Source organism: Aegilops tauschii, chromosome 5, assembly GCF_002575655.3.
Source record: "Aegilops tauschii subsp. strangulata cultivar AL8/78 chromosome 5, Aet v6.0, whole genome shotgun sequence".
NCBI classification, from domain to species: domain Eukaryota; kingdom Viridiplantae; phylum Streptophyta; class Magnoliopsida; order Poales; family Poaceae; genus Aegilops; species Aegilops tauschii.
In genome coordinates this window covers 576,359,099-576,385,115 of record NC_053039.3, presented here as the reverse complement: position 1 = coordinate 576,385,115, position 26,017 = coordinate 576,359,099, and the positions used below count along the sequence as shown (strand labels likewise).

General features: G+C 47.7%; 1 long non-coding RNA gene across 1 annotated transcript; it reads right to left on the bottom strand.

Moving 5' to 3' along the window:
• Nucleotides 1-22,248: 22,248 nt before the first annotated feature.
• Nucleotides 22,249-23,580, bottom strand: LOC109750421 (uncharacterized). The gene is made up of 2 exons (XR_012183809.1): nucleotides 22,835-23,580; nucleotides 22,249-22,600 (listed from the first exon to the last, which is right to left on the bottom strand). It is a non-coding gene; the product is annotated as an uncharacterized lncRNA (long non-coding RNA).
• Nucleotides 23,581-26,017: the final 2,437 nt, after the last annotated feature.

Sequence of the window (26,017 nt, the reverse complement as noted above, 5' to 3'; positions counted from 1 at the left end):
ATGTCGACAACTGCAAGGATCATTTATTATTTGAGAGGAAACCATAAGTTTTGAAAATGATATATTTTTCAAAAAGGGGAAATTAAGGAATTTTTAAATATTGGAAGCAATAAAAAAAAGCAGAATTAATATGAAAAAAATCATGGAATTAAGAAATCATTATTTATGTGAAAATATCTTTGTGAAGTACTCCCTCTGTCTCAAAAATATAAGATGTTTTTTGATACTCCCGTTGTACCAATAAGCATCTTACATTTTGATACATAGGGAGTAAAATGAAGGAACACATATAGAGATGTTTATGCAAATTTTTCCTTGTACTGTCATCCATTTTATTTGATTATTTGTAACATTTAATACCAATCATGTACGAAGTACATGGAGTGGTGATTGGATGGCAATCCAACAGCCAAGACATGAATGAGATGTGCCCAAAGGAAAAAGGACATGCATTCATAGTGTTAAACAATGTAATCTACGATATTGTATAAACCGTATAGATATCTGTATAGGGGCGTAGATGGCTTGTTAGGCTGTTATGATTGTTTCCTTGGAGATCAATCTAACCTAGCCACCGCATGTATATCTTCTGTAACCAACCGGCCTAGTGCCCTATATTAACACGCAGCGCGTCCCTACTCGATGCATACGCTTAACCCAGCTTTTCACATGGTATCAAAGCCCTTCCTCTTCATCACATCTAGCCATGTCAAGCTCCTCCTCCGTCGTAGCCATGGCTGCGCCCTCCATCGCTTCTCTCGGCCACATCATAATAGCCTAACAACTCACGCCATCTACGCCCCTATACAGATATCTATACGGTTTATACAATACCGTAGATTACATTGTTTAACACTCCCCTCAATCACAACTATCCAAGTTGAGATTGTGCCTGAAAGCTTCTAACTACCGCAGAGTGAGTGGCTTAGTAAAACCATCTGCTACGTACCTGATCACCAGTAGGAATGAACCTGATATTCAACAGTTTGTGAGCCACTCGTTCACGAACAAAATGATAATCAATCTCGATATGCTTTGTCCTGGCATGGAAAATAGGATTAGTAGACAAATATGTAGCACCAAGATTATCGCACCAAAGCGAGGCTGCCTTTGGATGATGAACACCCAATTCTGTCAACAAGTTTTGAACCCAAATCACTTCAGCTGTTGCGTTGGCTAAAGCCTTATATTCTGCCTCTGTACTTGATCGAGAGACAACAGGTTGCTTACGAGCACTCCACGAGATCAAGTTACTGCCAAGGAATACAGCAAACCCTCCTGTGGACCTTCTGTCATCAGGACAACCTGGCCAATCTGCATCTGAAAAAGCACTTACTAGCATTGAATCTGACTTGCCAAGTCTGAGTCCATGATCCTTAGTTCCTTGCAGATACCTGAGAATCCTCTTTACTGTAGTCCAATGCACAGTAGTAGGGGCATGTAAGAACTGGCAAACATTATTGACTGAATATGAAATATCTGGCCGAGTCAATGTCAAATATTGTAAAGCTCCTACAATGCTCCTATACCTGGTGGCATCCTCTGCGCCAAGTACCTCCCCATCATGGAGAGACAATTTTTCAGAGGTGGATAATGGTGTGGACAATGGTTTGCAGCCTTTCATCCCCATCCTCTGAAGAATTTCTTGCACATACTTCCCTTGTGATAGCACAATACCATTTGGCACGGTTTTTACCTCAATCCCGAGGAAGAAATGAAGGTTACCCAAGTCTTTAAGGGCAAACTCCTTGTTCAAATCCTTGAGAAGAGCCTCAACTGCTTTAGATGATGAGCTTGTAACAACAATATCATCAACATAAATGAGCATAAAAATAGTAATCCCATGACGATGGTAAAAGAATAATGATGTATCACCCTTGGAAGGAAGGAATCCTAGTGACTGTAACTTGCATGACAGGCGCGAGTACCAAGCCCTAGTTGCTTGTTTAAGTCCATACAGTGCCTTATCAAGCTTACAAACATGGCGTGGAAATTTTAAACTTTCATACCTAGGAGGTTGTCTCATAAACACTTCCTCTTCTAGAACACCATGCAAGAACGCGTTCTTTACATCTAGATGTCGAATGCACCAATTTCTAGACACCGCAACTGAAAGAAGTAACCGAATAGTAGCAGCCTTTATTACAGGACTAAATGTGTCCTCGTAGTCAATCCCATACCTTTGCGTGAACCCTTTGGCTACTAGACGTGCCTTGTACCTGTCAACAGTGCCATCAAATTTTCTTTTTACCTTGTAAACCCACTTACAGTCAATAATGTTCCTCCCTCTAGCTGGTGGAACGAGATGCCAAGTTCTGTTCTTCATGAGAGCAGCATATTCCTCATCCATGGCCTCCTTCCATCGTGGTTCACCAAGTGCTTCATTCACACTTTGCGGTTCACCTGTGGCACAAAAGGAGCCCCAACGTACACAACCATCATTGTAAAGTTTGGGTTTAACAATACCACTCTGTGACCTGGTTCGAGAGCGTTCAGGAGGCGGTGAAGCTGGGCGAGAAATTTGCTGTTGAAGGCGATTGGATGAGGATGACACATCGGATCCTGTAGCCGCAGAGGATCCGCTGGAGTGCAAGTCCTGTTGACATTCGCTGGCGCAGCCAACCTCCTCTCTCACGCGGCCACTTGGCACACCCAGAGGCGCGCTGGAGGGCGCGACCCCGCCTGGGCCACGCGCAGAGGGCCCAGCTGCCCCCTCCTGGGACAGCGCCCGACCAAGGCCACGTGCAGGGGGGCCGCCTGGCCCCGCCGCGGGAGTGACCCGCCGAGCCGGCGCGTCCAACGCTCGACCAGGGCCATGTGCAGAAGGCCCACCTGGCCCCGCCGCGGGGTCGTCCAGCCTGGGCGGCGGATCAGAGGCGGGCGTGGATCCCGCAGCTGATCCGCCGGCGCCTGACGCCGCAGATCCTGAGGGGATTCTCCCACCCGGATCAGCACGGGGATTGGAGCTAGGATCATCTGTGGCTGCTTCTGTAGAGTCCGATTCCAGCATAAAATCATAGCCTGTTTCACCTGTTTCTTCCATGTTTTCATGTACACTTTCAGCAGAGGCATTATGCGACATGGACACATGATCATTAGGTTCTACTACACCCCGGGGAACAAAGTGTGGAGATTGTAGGAGGTGGGAGGGAAGCAGAACAAGTTCTTTGCGGAGTTGAGCACCGGCGTTTGGGTGAAGTTTTGCAAAGGGAAATACTTGCTCATCGAACATCACATCTCGAGAAACATACACACGGCCAGTGGCAACGTCCAGACATTTGTAGCCCTTATGAAGACTACTATACCCTAAGAACACACATTGCTTAGAGCGAAACTCGAGCTTGTGCTTGTTGAAGGGATGTAGGTTTGGCCAAACGGCACAACCAAAGATATGAAGGAAAGTGTAGTTTGGTTTTGTGCCGAACAAACGCTCTAGTGGAGTTTGATTATGAATAACTCTACTAGGAACACGATTGATTAGAGAGACGGCCGTGAGAAAAGCCTCGTCCCAAAATTTGAGAGGCATATAGGCATGAGCAAGCAAGGAGAGCCCAACCTCCACTATGTGCATATGCTTGCGCTCAGCGGATCCGTTCTGTTGATGAGCATGGGGGCACGACACATGATGCGTGATGCCTATGCGCTCAAAAAAACGAATGGAGTTTTTGATATTCACCACCCCAGTCCGTTTGCATAGCAAGGATTTTGCGATCAAAGAGGCGTTCAACATATTGTTGAAAGAGGTGAAACTTCGCAAAAACATCAGATTTGTTCTTAAGCAAGTATATCCAACTGAACTTACTAAAATCATCAATAAAACGAACATAATATTTTTGCATGCCAACAGAGACGGGTTTAGGACCCCAAACATCCGAAAAAACTAGCTCTAAAGGAGCCTTTCATTCACTAGTGGAACGAGAATAAGGAATTTTATGGCTCTTGGCCATCTGACATGAATCCCACACAAGAAGGTGATCCTTTTTATTGGACACTGGAAAACTAAGATCTCGAAGAATTTTCTGGACCACCGGAAGAGCAGGATGCCCTAGGCGTTTGTGCCATCTTGATGTAGATGGCTTGAAAACACTGAGATCTTGTCGAGTAGGTGCATCATGGCGACCAGAAACAGGAAATAGGCGACCTCTACTCTTGCTTTGAAGCACGGTTCTCCGGGTGGCTCGGTCCTTAACAAAGAAAATTTCAGGGTAAACTTCGAGAAAAGCATTGTTATCTCTAATAAGCTTGTAGGCAGAAAGAAGACTCTGATAAGATTGTGGAGCATGAATGATATTGTTGAGTTTTAAAGAGCCATGAGGGGTGGTGAGAACCGAATGACCAATGTGGGCAATGTCCATACCTTGTCCACTTGCAGTGTGGATTTGATCTGTGTCGGTGTAGTGGTCGCGAACGGCGAGTTTCTTCAACTCTCCGGTCACGTGGTCGGTTGCACCAGTGTCAAGGTACCAATTTGTGTCCACCCCATAGGAGTGAACAGCATTGGCCGAGCAATTCCCGCCTCCACCTCCTCTGCCCGCAGGATTGCGAACATTGTTGTTGTCGTTGCGGTCGAAGCGTTTCTTGCAGCGCCACGCTCCATGTCCTTCCAGTTTGCAGATCTGGCACTTCTCGTGGTCATCGCGATCACCACCTCCTTGTTGCGGCGCACCGCCGCCGCCAGGGTTGTAGCCGCCCGCATTGTTGTTGTTGAAGCCGCGGGAGCCAGCACCACTGCTGCCACCATTGCCGCCACCAGGGCGGCTGCTGTAGTTGCCACCGCCACGACCACCGCCCCTGGCCACGAGATTGGGGAGTAGGAGGAAGTCTGGGCGGCGATGCGTGCTTCTGCCGACAGCAGCAACGAGAAGAGTTCGCTGAGGCCGATCGGCTGCTCGGTTGACGTGCGGGTGGAGATTGCAGAAACAAACCCGTTGTAGTCGGGTTCATGCAGCCGTCCTTGCAGGATGTGGTCGACGACGTCGTCCTCATCGAGCGGCTTGCCGGCGGCTGCAAGTTCGTCGGTGATGCCCTTCATCTTGGTGAAGAAGGCCGCAGCGGAGAGGTCACCCTTGCGGGTGTGCTCGAGCTGTGAGCGGAGCTGGATCACCCTCGCCCTAGACTGCGACGAGAAGCTCTGCAGGAGCGCCGCCCAGAGAGTGCTGACCTGCATCAGGACCTCTCGAGACAGAGATGCGATCAGAAAAGTAAGAACCTGCTGATCCTGGGTGACCCATACGGCATGCTCGGGGTTGGGCGTGGAGGTGGTCTCCTTCTTGCCAGCGACGTCCTTCTCCGTGACGATCACAGCGGGGGACTCCCGAAGGGAGCCGTCGATGTAGCCTGTCATCCCTGCCGCCTTGATGTGCGGCAGGACTTGTGCCTTCCACACAAGGAAGTTTTCGCGGGTGAGTTTCTCGGTTATCTTCTATAACCAATCGGCCTAGTGTCCTATATTAACACGCAGCGCGTCCCTGCTCGATGCATACGCTTAACCCAGCTTTTCACACATAGGGCCGATCCCATTAAGGCAGTCTGTCTATTTCTATTTTAGAGGATGGGTGGATCTGTTTTACTCTCAACAGGGACGCTGCCTCGCTCAACTGCCCATGAGTCGTGAGTAGTGTTTGTGCACACTCGCAACGTGTAAACTGGCACCGATTGGAACATGCAAAAGCTAACCAAAGTAGGGAGGTCCCAGGAGTGTTGACCTAACCTATTAGCATCCAGCTACTTTATATATCCTCCGATCGACCTGATGGAGGTGGAGGCAGAAGAAAGAGATGGGCGTGGCAGTCAGTGTACGTGCGTATAGAGCTAAAACCAAACAAGATTTTCACCCGAAAAAAAATAACAAGATTCAGATAACAACATGTACAGGGCCACGCAATATCATGGAGGAACCCTATGCTATGCTCTGCGGATTGCGGATGGATCATTGAAGACGACACACGGCCGGGGACATGCATGGTGGCGCTGCTGTTGCCGGTGCGTGCGTGCGTGAGCACCCGGCACCATGTCCTGTAATGACCCCTGTAACTGTAGGTGAGTGGCCAGGAGTATCTTGGGTACTGTTCCATCTCCGATCTCTGCAGTCTCACTTGTTGGAGGAGCATGCCGTCCCAACTAACCATGCATGCGTATATGCCCCTCCAAGCTCCCGTTTTTTTAACCAAACCTATATAATAAGATCGCTTGTTGTTTTCATAGCCGTAGAGATTCCTTGCCTCCGGGGCTTCCATCTCTAAGGAGTAGGGACTCAGATTAAATTGGTCTTGATCTGCTTCATTTTCTTGGCAAACATTAGCCTTCCAATGGAGGACTACCCTGCCTTAGATTCCAAGGTTAGCCGGGATAAACCCCACATAATGTACGGAGCGTCACATGTGAACATACCAGTTTCCTCTCAAAATTGCCATGCTAACTTCCTATGTTACCGTTATAAAAACGCCATGGCAGATTACAAAAAATTGCCAAGCTTTTGTCATGTTTTGAGTACACAAAAAGCTATGAATTTTGCCATGTTATTGTTACAAAAATCATGGCAGAAATACAAAAATTGCCAAGAAGTTCTCTCCGGCGGCCAAGAAGGTGGAGACAGGCATGAAGAGAGGAAATCATAGAGCCAAACTCTCCTCCCAAACTTCTGGAAAGTTGAAGTTGAAATCACCGAAGTCATCATGGAATTAACTGTAGGCACCACATGATCCCGATCCCCTTCCTGAGAACCAAACTTTATTTTTGATACAATTTTTTTTCTGAATTCTTTACAACTGGCATGGATGTTCGTGTCATCACCTGTCCAATAGATGCCCTATCCTTGTTCTTCAACACCAGATCACCCCGACATCGGCCGAATCAAAAAGAAGAAAGCTCAACATCTTCTCTCTAATTCGGCCCAAACAACGCACAGGATCCTTCGAACGCCGGGAAAGGTCCTGGCCCCTCTTCTTGAGAGTGGTCAGAGTCAACGAAATCAAGACCATCATGCTCAGTTGAGGGAGGACTGTAGCAGCCGGGCCGGCCGCCTGGTTTGTTCATTTGCTGCTGCCCACTACGCATGCGTGCACACGTCCGTCCAGTACTGCGATATATAATCAGCTATAGATATTCCAGTACTACTACGTACGTACGTGCGAACATGCAAGTAATACATGTACAACCGGCCACCCGTTGGCATGCAAGTACATATAAATGGAAGCTCGTACGTGTATAATGCAGTAGCAAGGTACCACTGCCTGCGGCCGGCCTAAACTGGTGCTTGTAGCTACATCATTGGCGCTGGCGAGTACGTAGATGCATGGGGACCTGCCGCCAGCCCCTGAGGCGGCCGGTCCGGCTGCTACAGTCCGGCCGCCAGCCACTCAGGCGGCAGGGACCCATAGCGCCAGCCCGTTCCGTCGCGCCAGTCGATTGCCGTTCCAGGCGGCCTGCGGCCTGACGCCGTGGCGGCAGGGACTGCCGCCTCGCACCGTGGTGGCAGGTGCCACGTGTCGTCTGGCGCGCCTACCGTCACGGCCGAGGGGGTCTTTTTTGTCAAATCGTCTTAGAGGGGGCCTTTTCTAGCAATTCGATTGTGCAGGTGGTCTTTTTGGACAAAAAATCAGTAGTTTGTGCACGCATGTAGTTTGCTTGGTCAGGTGGTTGCCGAGTAGTCTGGACGTTGGAGCGAATCAAGGAGATAGAATAGGTGCACGCAAGTAGATGGTTAGCTTAGTGCATGGGTTAGTGGGATAAGTTTGCCGAGTGTGCCGGCTAGGATAGTGCGTGCGTGAGTGCCAGGTCCTTTGTATAAATGCAGTGCATTGAGTTAATGATTAGGGGTTGAATGTTAGAACTAATCTTGATATTTTGTATCACATGCTTCAGTTTTGCATGGGCCCTCAAACCACCCACAACCGTCTGGTCTGAGCGGTCAGGAAATAGTTCCCTAAACCGGTTTAATTGTTCCTTCTTCCACAAACCGAACACAAGCCAAGGAGCTTTGCGGGCATCTGGACCGCACGCACGTACGCGTCCGACTGTCCATTAACACCCAAAAACCTCTCCACCCAAAAAAACATCACTGTGCGAAGCGGTTGTTGCGGATTCATGCTAGTCAGCGCCGCTTGAGAGCAGACATGACTCCGTGGCATTGATGTCGAGCAGAGCTACGCAACTGGATGAATGGATGACACCACTTCAATGGTGATGCGCTGACCGAGAAGCCTACTCTAGGCACTGTGCCGCATTGAAGTCAACTTTTCATCCCATCGCCTGGTCGCGCCAATTTAGGCATGTCTACAATGCCGCCCGACTGCACTGCACCACTACTCTTCCTCTCCGCTCGCCGCCTCTACGATCATCTCTACTTTGGCGCAGTCAAGACGACCATGCTGAAGTCCTGGTTCTCCACACCAGCAGGAGGTTGCTGTTCTAGATCAACCACCGGATCCATATCTTGGCGCCGTCACTGTCATTCTTTGGGCCCCTCGACCTCATGGCTGTCGACTCCTCCAAAAAGGAAGAGATCGTCATCTCCTTTGGTTATGAGGAGCAGTGGCCACACCTCCTCGCAGAGGCAGAAACAAAGGACAAGGAGTACCAGCATCAACTGAACCTCATGATCAAGTGGTCGCTGCGCTACCGTGGTCTGGCGCTACCCTCGGTGTAGCCAGCCCGCGTTAAGGCAAGACAGGCATCGCCGCCTCCGTACAACGCAACGGAGGAGCCCCCCGCGTGCGTGGCATCCAAATCGGGTCGCGTGAAGGATGAGCCAATGTCACAGCCCGTACGGCCACATCGACCGGCCGCTACACCCCGTGTGGCGTGGCAAGGCCGTTAAGGAGGAGGTGCTGCCTGCTGGCGCAAATGCATGTGGGCGTCTGCTCCACTACCTCGGTGGTTGCGGCGGTGACGGCTCCTCGTCATCCAAGGAGAGGGTGTCCAGGCATGCGACGCGGCGGGAGCAACATAACTCGATGCTCTGCTCGGTGTTCTCTAAATCCGACGAGGCGCTAGCCTTGGTCAACGTGAACACCGATCTCGTAGAGGACTGGCCCCTCGACCGGCTGCAGACCACCGCATAGATGGTCACACGGCAATGACACCACCTCGACGAGGAGCTCGCCAGGACTATAGCTCTCAGGAAGACTGCTGTTGCTGCCGCTGCTGGCACGGAAAAGGGCAAACCTCCCCGGCCAGGAATGGCATTGGCTGCAAGAGCCCTCCGCACGGCAATGAAACCAAGCGGCTCCTCCGTGAGCATCGGGCGGCGACTGGGCAGGGCTACCGCACCCTTTCGACGCTGGAAGGACAACTCCGACGATGACAGCACCGAAGGCGACGGAGATGCCGCTGGCCAGGCCGGCCACGTGTACGAGGTCGCCATCTGCTACAAAGCTAGGTTATGTTTTTTTAGGTTTTAGTTGAACTGATGAAATATTAGTACGTTTTATGTAAATTATGTCCGAGCTTATGTGAATTACGTCGTGTTTGCATCAAAGTCGTCCGGTTTGTTGTGGCCACAATTGGATGGCCGGCTCTCAGATAAATGAAGTGTCCGTTTTTGGGGACCTTGTTTGAGAAGCCCTAAAATCATCATCACACTATAGCCCTCGGAATATGAGGCAGGTTATGCATAATCTTGTTGTGTTTGATCATCTAGTCACGTGAAACTCTTTAAATGTTCATCTTTACTGGTGCAACACTTGGTCTCGTGAGTGACGCGGGGTTGGTGCTTTGAAGCTGGAACTAATTACCGGAGTACTAATATGTTCGTTTTTCTTGTTAGCCATTTCAGCATATTGGATTTATTTTAGAAAGAAGAACCGGGTATTTAACAAGTTGCTTTTTTATGTGGTATGTCATAACCTTATTTTGGATGGAGTTCGTACGATCTAGAATTTGAGGAAGGAGAGAACAAACAAGTGCCAATTGGCATGTAGCTTGGTGATGGCAGTGGAGGAAGAGGACAGGGCGCTTGAGGCAGGCAGGCATTGATGGTGGGCACGTGAGCAACGGCGACACCCCGATGGATAACTAGATAGAGAGATAAAGATATGGTAGACGAGTCGATCGACAATCAGCGATCGTCGACGTGCGTACTAGCCAATTGAGCAGGCAAGAAGACATGTCGCCATGGGTTCCCTAGATGGCAAGGTAGCAAGCGAACAAACAGCTCTCGCTAGAGACGAAGCAGCGTGCACATCAGCTACCCCAGCCAGCTGATCGATTGCTTTTCCGGCGATGGCAACCTCCGCGTACATGCATGCATGTGCACAACACAAGAGAGCTGGCCGGCATCCTCAAAAAAAGAAAAGGAAAATGATGTGCTCGCATCCTCAATGACGGGAGGAAAGACAGCCGGCACTGTTATCGCCGATGATTTCAGTTGCGTTCACGTACGTACGCACACAACCCGGCCGGCCCGGTTCGTGTTGCCATGCAGTCTACCGCTACGGCTTAACTTAGGGGAACAGGGGCTAGCTCCTTGTTAATTAATTATAAGCATAGGGAAGATCAGTCTCTAGTACTGCAGACATGGACTTGATTAATTTCGAGCTAAACAAAAACGATGTCCACAGTATTGTGTAGCTCGATGGTACATAGGTCACCATCTATAAACAGCAACATATATCCATCGCATGTATGGGCAGCTACTGTTGGATCAATCGTCTCGAAATAGGCTTTCGCCCCGCTTTATAGATAAAGCATACGTCCATACAACCAAGTCTTAACCATAGTCATAAAAGGAAACTGCTGGTGCCACAGCACAAACACGCCCAAACGAAAGAAGAAGAAACATAAAAAGGCCGCTAGGGCAAGCTACGAAGCAGACGAACGGTCGGAGAGCCGACGCGCGGAAGACAGCAGAGCGTCCAGATAGAGCTGAAGCCGGTCACGATCTCTCGGCCTAGCGAGCGAATGCCAGTGCTGCAAGAAGACAAGAAATTTGAAGAATGAGTCAGAAGCACGCCGCGGGAACACCCGCTCAATCACCATCTTATTGCGAGTAGTCCAAAGAGTCCACATCATAGCCGCGAAGATAAGCCAGAATATTCGGCGCTTACGGCCAACCTGAGTGGCCCTTACCTGCAGAAACTCTGCATGGTCATGGGCCTCCCACTCCGGTCCCAGAGCCTCACGAACAAAGCACCAAAGTGCCTGTGCTGCTACACACGAGAACAAAATGTGCGTTCCCGTTTCCGGGACGAGGCAAAGGGGGCAAAGGCCATTGCCCGGACCATGGCGTTTCAGCACCTCGGTCCCCGAAGGTAAACGATCTCTGAGAAGCTGCCACACGAAAATCTTGATCTTCAGGGGCATCGACGTCTTCCACAATGGGGATAACCACTGGAGAACCGGCAGCCGGCATAGCGCCTGATAAGCGAAAATTACGGAGAATTCTACCGAAGGAGACAGACTCCAAGAAATAGTGTCAGGATCCTGGGACAGAGGAAGAGGGGCTACTTCCCTCAAGTCTGCTCATTCCTGCACCACAGCTGGTCCGAACGAGCGGCGGAACGCAATGTTCCATCCCTGATCCAAAGCAGCCGCAAAAACAAGAACAGTCGGGTCGTCACAAATCGCAAAGAGCCTTACAAACCACATGCGGAGAGGCTCCCCATCAAGCTAGGGGTCCAACCAAAACTGGGTCCCAGACCCATTACCAACCGAGAACCGCAAACCCAGCCTAATCTCATCCTTGATGGTCTGGACAGATTTCCAAAACTGGGACCCAGCCGAATGCGAGCAAGCCAAGAGGGGTTGGATCAATCGTTCCCTAGCTGCAATCAATTAATCTGACCAACATCACACGTACGCACGCTCGTGTCTCTCTGGCCGTCACTGCCATATCATGGCTGTTAGCTGCACGTACTTGCATCCTTCAATCCTGATAACACTGACGAAGGAGAGGATTTGCAGCACAAAGGTGTGGGGTACGCAGATTTACGGCGGTCCGATTCATGCGTGCAGCTTTTGACAGCTCCATCCATCCCATGTCCCATGCCTTTTCTTTTGATTTTAAAATTTGAATCTATTATATATTTGAAATCAAAAGTCCAATTTATATTTCATTTGTATCTTTGTGTTTCTTGCTACGATGGCTTTCAAGTATGATCCATTTTTAATACGTTTTCATGAATTTTAAAAATTTCATTAAGTTTGAACTGCTGAAACTTGGTAAAATCGAACGACAAAACCGCAAGTTTCAGAAAACAATACTTAAAACTTAGTGTGCCCTCGTGTGAAGCCCAACGACTTTACGGATCGCCAAAGAAATCAGATGGCTGGGCTAGTTTCAACTATTAAAACTTGACAGAACGATGATAAATTTAGAAAGTTCCAAAAAATAAATAAAACACTAAACCATAAACCCTAAGGTCCAATGCCTTGAGCCTTGAGCCTTAGGCCCAGAACCCTAAAACCCTAAGCCCATATGAAACTTGGTAACACTTCAAGAAACTTGGTAACTTTTAGTGTTACTATTATCAGGTTTCAAAAAATTTGAAACTTCAATTTTGTCTTTTTGGGATTCAAATATATTTTTAGCAAGGTTTCCCACTAATTTCCATTAACAAAAACCAGATATTAGCCTTATGAATCAAACTAATATTCTAAAGCAAGGCTAATTATAGACGAAGCCCAAAAACCTTCTAGGAAACTAGAGATATACAACTACATAATATTATCAGAACGTAACTAGAGAATGACCTAATAATGTAGAAACGTATTAATTAATGGTAACCATATAAGAGGATTGTTTGTCAAGAGGAAGAAACCAGAACATGGAAGTAAAATAAAACACCAACTGAGCAAGCAAGATGGTAAAGCCTTTCAGCGCATCAGAAAGCAGCATCCACCAAAACTTCATTTTCCTGCATATCGGCCACTGGCGATCCAAAGCACTTCAGGGCGCCATCCTCCCGATGAATCAAAAACTTCAGTTGTTACTCGCTCTAGTGCTTTACCCTCACATCAATTCCCTTGGACTTTGCTGGGCCTTCTGCAAAACCGACCACGAGTTGATAAGAGAGTAGGTTTTATGAAGAATCACAAAAGGGTCAATCACCCTCCTGCGTTCAAAACAAATGTAATTTCTGCTGCTCCCTATAGACCATAGCAAAGGTGATATACCTACCCTAAGCTTCAGCTTTGTGATGCTCGGGTTATCCTCCTCTTTAGTTCAACCAAATGAACTATACTTTCAAAAGTCGTGTGACTTCGGAAAATTAAGTTCATTTAGTTGAATAAAAAGGTTCAGAGAATATGTATCCTAATGAGTACCCAGTTGCACCCCTAGTACGTAGTGTATGTTTTATAATGGCAGCTTTTACTGACCAGGTCAAATAAAGCATACATATACAGATACTTGAGAGAGAAGTTAGATAAGTATACTTATACGTTAGTACACACATCCCATCTCGCGACAAACAGGAGATTTCCCGGGCCAGGCCGGGCAGGAAGGAATATATGGGCAGGCAGGCACATGAAGTGTGGCCCGGCAAATTAAAAGGCTTCGCTCTCCGTGTGTAGAAACTCGACAGGTGGTGTGCCTCCTAGTCCTAGCTTGGAAAAGATGTAAAGCTAACCAGTACTACCATGGGGCAGAAAATGTACCATAGTCGTGATGAAAACGAGACAATGCATGCACGGCATGGCGCACACCATTCGTACTAGTACCTGATACCTGTGTAAGAGAGCTGACTGGCTAGCTTTCATTGTGTCTGGTCCACACCGAGCTGCCCCAAGACAAAATTAAGCACTAGTCGCAGCCTTGTGCTACATGTTAGGTTTTTATGTGTCAACGTATATATTGGAGTAGATAGCTCTCTAGCTGCTTCCTCAGGCTAAATGCCAACCGATCAACGTACGTGTAAGTACGAAGTTTGACTTCAGGCAAATCTTATATATGCAATGTGAAAAAACAAAGGGAGTACATAGTATAGCAGCAGATGGCTCACTGCTATCTCCGGCTGGCCAAGTGCCAATCGAGCGACGTATATGCATGGGCTAGCTATAAGCTCAGTGATGCTATTGCAATGGCAGGTGGTGGTTATGTTGCAATTAGAGTGCTCCAATTGGAGAGAGGTTAAAGGACGGGTGCCTTTTCTAGTAGGTCCCTGATGAATCAATCTATATGTCGATAGTTAGCACGAGGTATCGACACGTCCATGATCCAATCATTTTCTTTGGGTGACAAATTTGGGACTGTTCGTACGCCTCTCCTACTTTCTTTCTTGTCGGACGCACGCACGTCCAATCAATTCTATGCACGAAGGAGAAGAGGTTCTTACATTTTGCATAGTAAAAATCTCTTATTCTATGCACCAAGAGTACAACTACATGCTAGAAAATCCACACTAGTATTAGCAGTAGATACTCTATAGCTACCCTAAAAAAAAAGATACTCTATAGCTGTCAATCTATGTACTCCCTCCGTCCGGAAATACTTGTCGAAGAAATGCATAAAAATGGATGTATCTAGAACTAAAATACATCTAGATACATCCATTCCTTCGACGAGTATTTCCGGACGGAGGGAGTACAAAACAATGTATGTCTGTTAAACTTGAATTGAAGAATTAAGCTTTATTAATATTTCATATTCACGGCTTATGCTATTAGTGCTTCTCTGCCGTGTTGAAATGGTGGGTGTGTATCTGTGGAGTGTAGTATCTGTGTGGGGTCTTGAACCATTTTTATTAAGGTTGATGCATTTTTTTTCTCTCATTGCTATGCTCGGGCATGTTTGCTAGTCCATCTATTTCTCGATAGTTAGCATGGGGCATCAACACGTCCATAATCGAATCATTTTGTTCGTGCGACAAATTTGGGACTGTAAGTCTGTCCTACTTTCTTTCTTATCGGCTTGCGGTTAATTGCCACGCACACGTGGAATCATCTTTGTACGTCTTATTAATTTGTTTTTTAGTTTGTCCTTTTCTTCCGTCACTAGGCACCATGCACAGAGCTAGCGAGAGGTAACCAACATGCATGCATGTCATGTTGCCCTATTTGCAAGAATCCACTAAGCTATGATCCATCTTGATTTGCCTCCCCGCAATTTCTTTTTTTGCCGGTGCAAGATCAGGAGACAAATAATAGCGTCCTTGGGAGAAAGTTAGATATGAGGTGCTCGCTTGATATGACAGACGTACCTAGTGCTTTCCACGTACGTGGATCGACCAACATGAATGATAATTACATCCAAGTCGCACTCATGCACACACATGATCTTTGCTTTATTTGTTCCATCCACACGTACCACACTAGCAATCCATGCATGATGCATGCATGTCGAACAATGCACACTGTCAACTAAGTACAGGAGATCGGTCAAATCGACCGGAAAATTAGCTTGGTAGGATGTATGGTTAGTTGATGCAGGCATGCATCCATGCATATGAGGAGATTAATTGGCATATTAACTTGACTAGTGGACGGGAGCCAGGCAGGCTCTTACTGTCTTACATATTTCCTTTCAGTACACACTTTGGATTCTCAACGCCATGCATATATGCCAGTAAACAGATGGAAAAGCACACCAGGGGTGCTACATAGCTTTGGTGTTGTATGCTTCGCCACGGTTGCCAAAGCATTAACAATTATCATGAGAGAGTAGTAATCATGACACACACTCGTCACTCGATCTCCATGGTTTTCTCTTGTGTTGCACGGTAGACATGGCTCGATCCTACTATGAGATGAGATGATGCGTGTCTCTGTCCTCGATTAATCCCGACTAAAATATATACAAATGTGTCAACTATCAAGTTAAGCAAAGAGACATCCGTATGTTCTATGAAGATTCTCGCCACACAAGATAAAGATAGTACTCCCTCCGTCTCGAATTACTCGTCGCTGAAATGGATGTGTCTAGAACTAAAATACATCAAGATACATCCATACATGCGACAAATAATTCAAGTAATTCGGAACGGACGGAGTACTAACTGATACGCATGCATTCTCCCCTTCATCCTTTTCATTCATGTTCTAATTAAAGGGCAAACACATGTGTGGCTGCCGGCCGCTGGTATCTCGACACGTGAAATCGGAACCTATCGTACATGCGAGATGCGACCGAGATGGTCACATATCATGGCTATATATTCACCCTGCACTAACGTACCTAACCTAAGGACCTGCAGATTGCAAATTGCTAGGACTATAAATAGTTAGACCGGCCGACCAATGTGCGTGCATGCACAGCATATCCGACGTGCTCCCTCTGTAAACTAAAATGATCTCATATTAGTTTACATAGAGAGTACTATTTACCTTGATATGCTACTAGCAGAACTAGGTGGAGTAGCTAGTTAGCAACATAGCCTGTTTGCATTTTTAGGTGCGATTATTCATTAGAAATACCAGAAAGGTTAAACTTCAGGACTTGATAATTCAATAGATTACGTGAGCCAAAAAATAGTTCTAGCGAGAAAGTGATCCAAGCTAATAAATACAGATTAGCGGTAAAATTCCAGAATTATACAAGCTTAAAAGTTAGATAGAAGAATGGTATGAACGCACCAGGACCGTATAAATTTAGGCATTGTTAATTATACGTTTCTACAAATGATTAATTATTCTTATAAAATATCATCAGGGTAAAATCTCAGGATATGATAATTTAGGGGGCCAAGTGAGCCAAATAGTAATTGCAGCGAGAAAGTGAGCCAAGCTATATATAGATACAACTTAGAGCTAAAATTCAGGAATTATTCAAGCTTTCAAGTTTGGCAAAAAATGATGATATGCATGCACAGGGACCGTGTAATGATATATCGCACTAGTAACTCTGATTTACATCAACAGATCTCTAAATCCACAATCAAGTAATGTAGCTGCTACCTGCTAGTCCTACCTAGCAGCAACTGTTGCATGTTACTTTCTTGTCTGCCAATATATAACAAGCTTACCATTAGCTCATTAATTAGGCAAGTAGCTAGCTATGTTGTAAATATATGGGTAACTATAGATAGACCCAACAACACAATCCCTTTTCGATAATTTCTGACAACCACACGAGTTGCCTGAACCGGCCGATGCCTACTCCAACCTGATCAGATCAGGCCACTTGTTTTTTTTTTCTTGAATACGCACGAGTGTGCGTATCATATATTATAGAAGGAAAGGGTAGAAACCCTCCAAATATGAAATTACAATGTTATTTACAGGTAGCCCTGGGCCATCCCACCAGACAACTCAGATTAAGGACTACTCACTAGGCCACTTGTGTCACTTGTGTGGTGTGTGTACAAGTACAAGCTAACATGCATGCAAGTAAAATCAAAAGGTGTAGGTAGAGATACATCCAAATCAAGATCGACCAGCATATATTCTATTTCTTACACGCGAAGCATGATTGGAATTGTATATGCATGGATTCTCTTTCCATAAAAAAAAACAAATAACAACCATATATATGTGCTAAAGTTTATTCTGACGACCAATTCAAGCTATCAACGGGACACTGGTTGGTTAAGGTAGTTTTCTACTCCAGCTAGCAAGCTTCACTTGTAATTAGGATGTTGACTGGACAGTCGACGGGTCAAAACCGCATACCCAGTGAAAAACTGGTTCCGGGGAAAGAAGGGTTGAATCCTAGCTAGTTTTGGGAGTTCAGGGTTGAATCTTAACCCATTTTAGATTTGTGAGTGAATCTTAGACAAATGGAAGAGTTCAAGGTTGTTACGTAGACTTCTCTCATTCAAAATAAATATCTATGATACAACCAGAAGAGGTACTCCCTCCGATCCGAATTAAATGACGCAGCTCTAGTACAACATTACAATGATGTACTAGAGCTGCGTCAATTAATTTGAATCAGAGGAAGTACTGAAATATCGCATAATGCAATCACTAACTATAGTATCAGCTCATATATCAAATAATATTACCGTGCCAAAACTAGCTCGGCAATAGAAGGAAAAGTATAGGTTAGGACATCTCCATGGGCAACCCGCAAATTTCCTCCCGCATCCGTCCGCGGACATGGATGCGGGAGGCGCCATCCAACCGTAGCCGCATACATCTGGCCTTTTTTTTTTTGTTAAGTCCGTACGATCAAACAGCCACATACATGGGGTACAGGCGTTCAAATACCCGCATGCAGCTATAGTTCAAATTTTAAAAAGTTCAAATATTACATCCGAACATTGTTTTTTCCCTTTTAACCGCTCACTAATGCTCGATCAGATCTTGCTTTAGCTGCTTGTGAGTTGGTCGATGCCGAATTCGTTGAAGCATGTGAATAAACTCTTCAAATGTGCCTGGATTCTAGTCTGGAATTTGGATATGATAATTCAGGAGATTAAGTGAGCCAAAAAATAATTGTAGCGAGAAAGTGATCCAAGCCAATAACTACAGTTTAGGGGTAAAATCCCAGAATTATACAATAGTCGTGATGGTAGAAGCTTGGAAAAGATGTAAAGCTAGCCGTTACTACCATGGGGCAGAAAATGTTCAATAGTCGTGATGAAAACGAGACCATGCATGCACGGCATGGCGCACACCATACGTACTACCTGATACTAACCTGTGTAGGAGAGCTGACTGGCTAGCTTCCATTGTGTGTGCTCCACACCGAGCTGCCTCAAGGCAAAAATAAGTACTAGTCGCAGCCTTCTACTACATGTTAGGTTTTTATGTGTCAACGTATATATAGGAGTAGATAGCTCTCTAGGTGCTTTCTGAAGCTAAATGCCAACCGATCATCGTACGTGTAGGTACGAAGTTTGATTTCAGGCAAATCTTATACGCAATGTAAAAAAGAAACGGAGGAGGTACACATTATAGCAGCAGATGGCTCACTGCTATCTCCGGCAGGCTAAATACCAATCGAGCGAGGTACATGCAGGGCCTAGCTAAGCTCAGTGGTGCTAATTCAGTGGCAGGTTATGTTGCAATTAGAGTACTCCAATTGGAGAGGTTAAAGGCCGGGTGCCTTTTCTAGTAGCTCCCTGATGAATCCATCTCTATGTCGATAGTTAGCACGAGGCATCGACACGTCCATAATCCAATCATTTTCTTTGTGCGACAAATTTGGGACTGTCTCTCCTACTTTCTTTCTTATCGGACGCACACACACGTCAAATCATCTTAGTGCGTCTTATTTTGTCGGCTTGTCGTCCTTGCCTTCCGTCACCAGGCACCAGGCACAGAGCTAGCGAGGTGACCAGCATACATGCATGTCCTGTTGCCCGATTTGCATGAATCCACTAGGCCAAATATATTCGATTGGCTTGCTATGAACAAGTTATCCATCTTGATTTGCCTCCCCATAATTTCTTTTTTTGCCGGTGCAAGATCAGGAGACATACAGTAGTCCTCGGGAGAAAGTAAGATATGAAGTGCTCGCTTTATATGACAAACAGGCATACCAAGCAAGCTAGTTCTGCTAGTGCTTTGCACGCACGTGGATCGACCAACGTGAAAGTTAGTTAGATCCAAGTCACCGGTCATGCATGCATATAATTATACTAGTTGCTTTATTTTCCTGTTCCATCCACACGTACCACACTACAATAGCCATGCATGCATGCATGCCGAATAATGCATACTTTTCTTTAAATTGTGGATCTATTCATCTTCAATCATGGCAGTACAACGAACACCAGAAATAATAAAAATTACATCCAGATTCATAGACCACCTAGTGACGACTACAAGCACTGAAGCGAGCCGAAGGCGAGCCGCCGTCATCGCCCCTCGCTCGCCGGAGCCAGGCACAACTTGTTGTAGTATACAGTCGGGAAGTCGTCGTGCTAAGTTCCCATAGGACCAATGCCCCAGAACAGCAACCGCCGCTGATGAAGAGAATTTTAGATCGGAAGGATCCAACCTGAAGACACATGAACAAAGACCGGATCCGAGCGGATCCACCAAAGACAATCACCGACAAAATCTCGTGAGATCTGCCGGAGACACACCACCACACGCCCTCCTACGATGCTAGACACACCATTGGGACGGGTGCTAGGCGGGAAGAATCTTATTCCATCTTCAAGAAGCCGCCGCCGCCGCCGCCGTTCCGCTTCAGCACTGGAACGGGAGACCATAGGCTCCCACTTGGACGGCCACGAAATTAGTGACGGACCAAGGAATACACAATATCCCGAAGTGGAACGTCATGTATTGGGGCAGCCTGCCCAATCGGCGTCGGAGTAGGCAGTGATGTCGGTGGCGGTGGAGGCGAACAACGTGATGCCAAGATCCATAGTGCCGCGGATAATACCGAAGAATCCGCTTCACCGAAGTCCAGTGAGCATCGCGAGGAGTATGCATATGGAGGCACACCTACGGAACAACATACTGCAACTCCGGTCGAGTAAGAGTGAGGTACTGTAGAGCACCAATAATCGACCGATAGAACGGCGCATCTGGAGCAGGAGATCCATCAGTGGCAGAAAGCTTATCCTTCATATCGACATGCGTGGCCGTGGGTTTGCAATTAAGCATGCCGGCGCAGTCAAGGAGCTCGTGAGCATACTTCCGCTAGTGTAGGAAAAAGCATCAGAACGACGCACCACCTTGACTCCGAGGAAGTAGTGCAGAGGACCCAAGTCCATAATGGCAAACTTAGCGCGAAGAAGGCCAGGCGTGCAGGCTATTAGGATGATGGCATCAACGTAGAGGAGCAGATAAGCTGTCTCAGCGCCCTGGTGGTAGAAAAACAGTGATGCATCAGATCGTGTAGAGCGGAAGCCGAGTCGGTGAAGAAACGCCGCGATGCGCTGGTACCAGTCGCGTGGAACCTGCTTGAGCCCATATAATGAGCGCGAAAGCAGGCAGACATGATCCGGATGTGTCGTGTCAACGAAACCCATGGGTTACTGACAGAAGACCTGCTCCTCGAGATGGCCATGAAGGAAGGCGTTGGAGACGTCCATCTGGTGCACCGGCCAGGCACGAGACACCGCACGCTGAAGGACAGTGCGAATCGTCCCTGGTTTGACAACCAGGGTGAAAGTGTCGGTGCTGGCGCGCTGTCGAAAGCCACGAACAACCCAACGCACCTTATAGCGGTCAAGAGTACCGAGCATATGCTTGAAAACCCACTTCCCGGTAATCACATTAGCGTGCCGAGGTCGGGGAACAAGCTGCCAAGTCCGATCCCGCTGCAAGGCATCAAACTCCTCCTGCATCGCAGCGAGCCAGAGAGGGTCGCGAAGGGCCGTTCGAGCGAAGGCAGGTAACGGAGATCGCGCGGAGGTGGATGTCGTGCAGACATACTCATCCGAAGCATAGCGCGAGCTCGAATGAAAGACCCCCGCGCGGGCGCGGGTGATGGGATCCACGGAACCGACCACGGGTGGTGGTGACACCAAGGGAGAGGTCGGCGGCTCAGACGGAGCAGCCGGCGAAGCCGACCCGACCATGGTGGGGGAATCCACGATGGCGGCAGCCGACCCGGAGGGCGAGCCCGCGGTGGCCGCGGGGCTGGGTGGCGCAACGCCCGAAGTGGAAGCCGACCCGGGGGCGACACTCGAGGCCGCAATGACCGACCGAGAAGGGGAGGCCACGGTTGCCGGGGGCGCGGAACCCGAGGGGGCTGCAGCAGCCGGCAGCGCAGGTGTGGCCGAGGCCGGAGGAGTGCGGTGCCGCGGTACTCCAACCGCGGTAGAAGAGGACACCACCTGTTCCTGTGCAAACGGAAAACAATGCTCATCAAAGTAAACGTGTCGAAAAGTGATGACACGGTGGGCCAATGGGTCGTAGCAACGGTAGCCTTTGATGTTAGGCGGGTAACCGAGGAAGACACAAAGCAAAGATCGAGGAGCAAGTTTGTGAGGTGTGGTGGCGGCAATACTCGGATAACAACGACAACCGAAAATCCGATGGCCATCGTACGAGGGAGGAGTGCCATTAAGGAGGTGGTGAGTGGCGTAGTTCCAACGAGGGCGACATGGACGAAGGTTCATGAGGAGGGTGGCAGTGGCGAGAGCATCAGGCCAGAATTGTGGTGGCATATGAGCATGGAAAAGAAGGGTGCAGATGCAATCGTTGAGAGGGGAAGTATGCGCTCAGCTCGGACGTTTTGCTGGGAGGTGTATGGACAAGTAATATGAAACACGGTACCGTGGGTGGAAAGAAGGTTGCAGATGGCGAGGTTGTCAAACTCTTTTCCGTTATCGGTCTGAAGAGCAAGTATGGAACTACCAAATTGCGTGGACACATAAGAGTAAAAGCCAATAAGTTCAGCGGGAGCATCATATTTCATACAAAGAGAAAATGTCCACACAAAGTGTGAGTAATCATCCAGTATGATAAGATAATAAAGAAAGCCTGAATTACTGGGAATCAGATAGGTCCATACATCACTATGAATCAACTCGAACAGAAAAGACGCAACTGTGGATGACGAACTAAAAGGGAGACGGACATGTTTGCCTAGACGACATGCTTCACATGTATGAGCATCCGTTTTATTATATGAAAAAGAAAAACCCCTCATTATTTGACGAAGCGATGTAGACCTAGGATGCCCAAGACGAGCATGCTAAAGATCAATGCCAGCAGAAAGAGCTCGAGGACCACCTGGAGTAGAAGGCGGCGACTGAACAGGGTATAAATCGTCGGGACTATCACATCGGTGAAGTACCATCATGGTGCGAGTGTCCTTAACAAAAAAAAAAGTTCGTCAAACTCCACAGTTACAGAATTATCACGAGATAGATTAGGAATAGAAACTAATTCTGAATAAGATGCGGAGAAACAATGACATTATTAAGAGAGAGTGGCCTAGATGAGGAGGGAAAATTAGCGGAGCCAACATGAGAGATGGGAAGACTAGCACCGTTACCGATGATGATGCGAGAGGAGGTGGAAGTAGGATAGACAGAAGAAAGGTTACCCGGGTGTGCAGACATGTGGGCTGTTCCGCTGGAGTCCATGAACCAATCACCGCCATCAGAGTACGTCGCCGGGGAGGGGGTTTGCTGGAGGGCAGCAAGCAACGCCGGATCCCACGCGCCTGAGTAGGCCAGCGCGCCACCAGAGGCCCCGTAAGCCCCGTACGTAGGAGGCGTGGGAGGTGGAGCGACGGGCGGGCCGCCATGGCCGAAGGGCGCGGTGGCAATAGGTGGGCCGCGGAAGCTGAAGGGCGAGGCGGCAGGGCCCGGCTGCGGGGCGGCCAGCAGCGCCCAGTGAGTCGGCGGGCGCGAGCCGAGAAGACCTGGGGCGGGGGGTCGCAGAACTGGCATGTTGTACGCATGCACGACCCCCGTCCAGGGGTTGTAGCCACCGTTTCATGGTGGCGTAGGCTGCTGATTGGGATAGCAGGGCTGGTTCCCGCCACCCCCGGCTCTGTTGCCTCGCTGACCGCCGCAGCCACGGTGGCGATTCCCACCATTGGAGCGTTGTTGCTGCTGCTGTTGTGGAGGAGGGAACGGCGCCGGTGCTGGACCGCCGCAGGGGGGCGGTGACATAGAATAATAGGATGTAACTCTCAATATTCATTGGGTGCATATGCACATGTATATATAGTAAAGGGGTAGCCGTATCCTCAACTATACACAAAAAGGAAGACTTTTGGTACAAATAATACACGTGCTAAATAAATATACTCAACACCTCTTTCGATTCATCCCCAACAAAATATACACAAATGTGTCAACTATCAAGTTAAGCTAGGAGCCATCCGTATTTACTGTGTAGATGCTCGGGCCACACAAGATAAAGATAATACTCAACTGGTACGCATGCATGCTCCCCTCCATCCTTTTCATTCGTGTTCTAATTAAAGGGCAAACACATGTGTGGCTGCCGGCCGCTGGTATCTCGACACGTGAAATCGGAACCTATCGTACATGCGAGATGGGACCGAGATGGTCACATATCATGGCTATATATTCACCCAGCACTAACGCACCTAAGGATCTGACCATTGCAAATAGCTAGGACTATAAATAGTTGGACCGGCCGACCAATGCGCGTGCATGCACAGCATATCCGACCTGCTCCCTCTGAAAACCAAAATGATCTTATATTAGTTTACAGAGGAAGTATTGTTTACCTAGATATGCTAGCTAGTTAGTAGATTGCCTGTTTGCATTTTTAGGTGCGACTTTTCTTTCGAAATATCAGAAAGGTTAAATCTGAGGACATGATAATTCAGGAGATTAAGTGAGCCAAAAGATAGTTCCAGGGAGAAAGTGAGCCAAGCAAATAAATACATCTTAGGGGTAAAATTCCAGAATTATACAAGCTTAAAAGTTATGTAGAAGAATGGTATGAATGCACCAGGACCGTATAAACTTAGGCGTTGTTAATTACTCTTTTTGTACTAACAATTAATTATTCTTATAAAATATCATCAGGGTAAAATCTAGGGATATGATAATTTAGGCGGCCGAGTGAGCCAAATAGTAATTGCAGCGAGAAAGTGAGCCAAGCTAATATATATAGATACAACTTAGAGCTAAAATTCAAGAATTATGCAAGCTTTAAAGTTTTGGCAAAAGAAGATGGTATGGATTCAAAAATCGCACTAGTAAGTCAGGTTTACATCAACAAATCTCTAGATCCACAATCAAGTCATGTAGCTGCTAGCTAGCAGCAGCTGCTGCATGTTACTTTCTGGTCTGCCAATATATATAACAAGCTTACCATTAGCTCATTAATTAGGGAAGCTATGTAAAAATATGGGTAAGTATAGATAGGCCCAACAACACAACCCCTTCTTGATAATTTTTGACAACCACACACGAGTTGCCCGAACCGGCCCATGCCTACTCCACTCCAACCAGATCAGATCAGGCCACTTGTGTCACTTGTGTGGTGTGTGTACCTAACATGCACCCGGTGGCCCTCTAAGTGATCGAGTGTGGTATGGTACTCGGCCAACTGGTTTACGTGAGCCGTTAAGAGATCGACTCATATCCATGTTGTACCTATGTGGCAATTAAGAGAATGGTTTTTGCATGTGTGTGTACATAATGACGTGAGAAACGAGAGTTGCAAGCCAAATTGCTAATTGATTAATTACAAGAGAGAAATGTTCTGTTATACCTCGTTTCCCTTGCCTTCGCACATGAGGAATACTCGATATGTATTCCTTCATACGTACGAGGTTCTCTTCACAACAGAGCATATGCAGCCGCAAGGGAGCATGGGAGGGCTTACCGACTTTGGGGAGGGGGGGGGAGGTGATTCGGCAGCGGTGGTGTACGATATGCTTCTAGATCCGACGGAAGACACATTGTTGCAACGCCGATGATTTGCCCGAAACCGTCAGCTGCATAGGATACGACAGACAACTCATGGACGAGCAACGGGGCCACCGACATGAAGCTCAGCCATGGCGGTCAATCAAGCCGATCTCGGTGCCCTTGGCCAATGCCGGCCTAGTGCGTAGTGGGGGGGGGGGGATTAAGGAAGAGGGAAATCTAGCTATAGATAGTAGCGATCTCTAGGGAGTAAGAACGTGGGAAGAGATGGAAGGGGTAGAGGGGAAAATGGGAGGAGTGGAAAAAGAGAATGAAGTGAGAGGAACTCGGGTCAATAATTGAGCTCAACTACCATCACTGGCATGCAATTTCACCACACGCCACTAACAATATGTGGTTGGCACTCTCAAGGTGGCTGTTTGCACTAGTGGCGTTCGAGTTGGTCGCACGCCGCTAATAGCCACTACCATTAGTGGTGATCAGCATTACCACATGCCACTAATAGTATATGGTTGGCGCTCTTCAGGTGGGGGTTGCACTAGTAGTATTCATAGGTGCCTCATGGTGCTGACATATGTCTTCTTAGTGGCGCGCCGTCCTAAAGCACACGCCGCTAGTATTTTGGCTTGCGGCGTTCCATTTTCTGGGTGTGGCGCTGATAACAAAATCCTATAAGGGGTTTGTGCATTAGTGTGGCACTCTCGGAGTTGTGTCCCCTCGGTCCAATGAGACTGGTTGGGGACGTAGTCATCGACGTCTCCTACGGTGGAGATATGGACTCGGAATTGGGGGGCTGATAGCGAACTACGATTAGACCGAGTGCCCTCTACTCCCTGCCGGGATTGTTCTCTTGTGATGTGGATGATTGG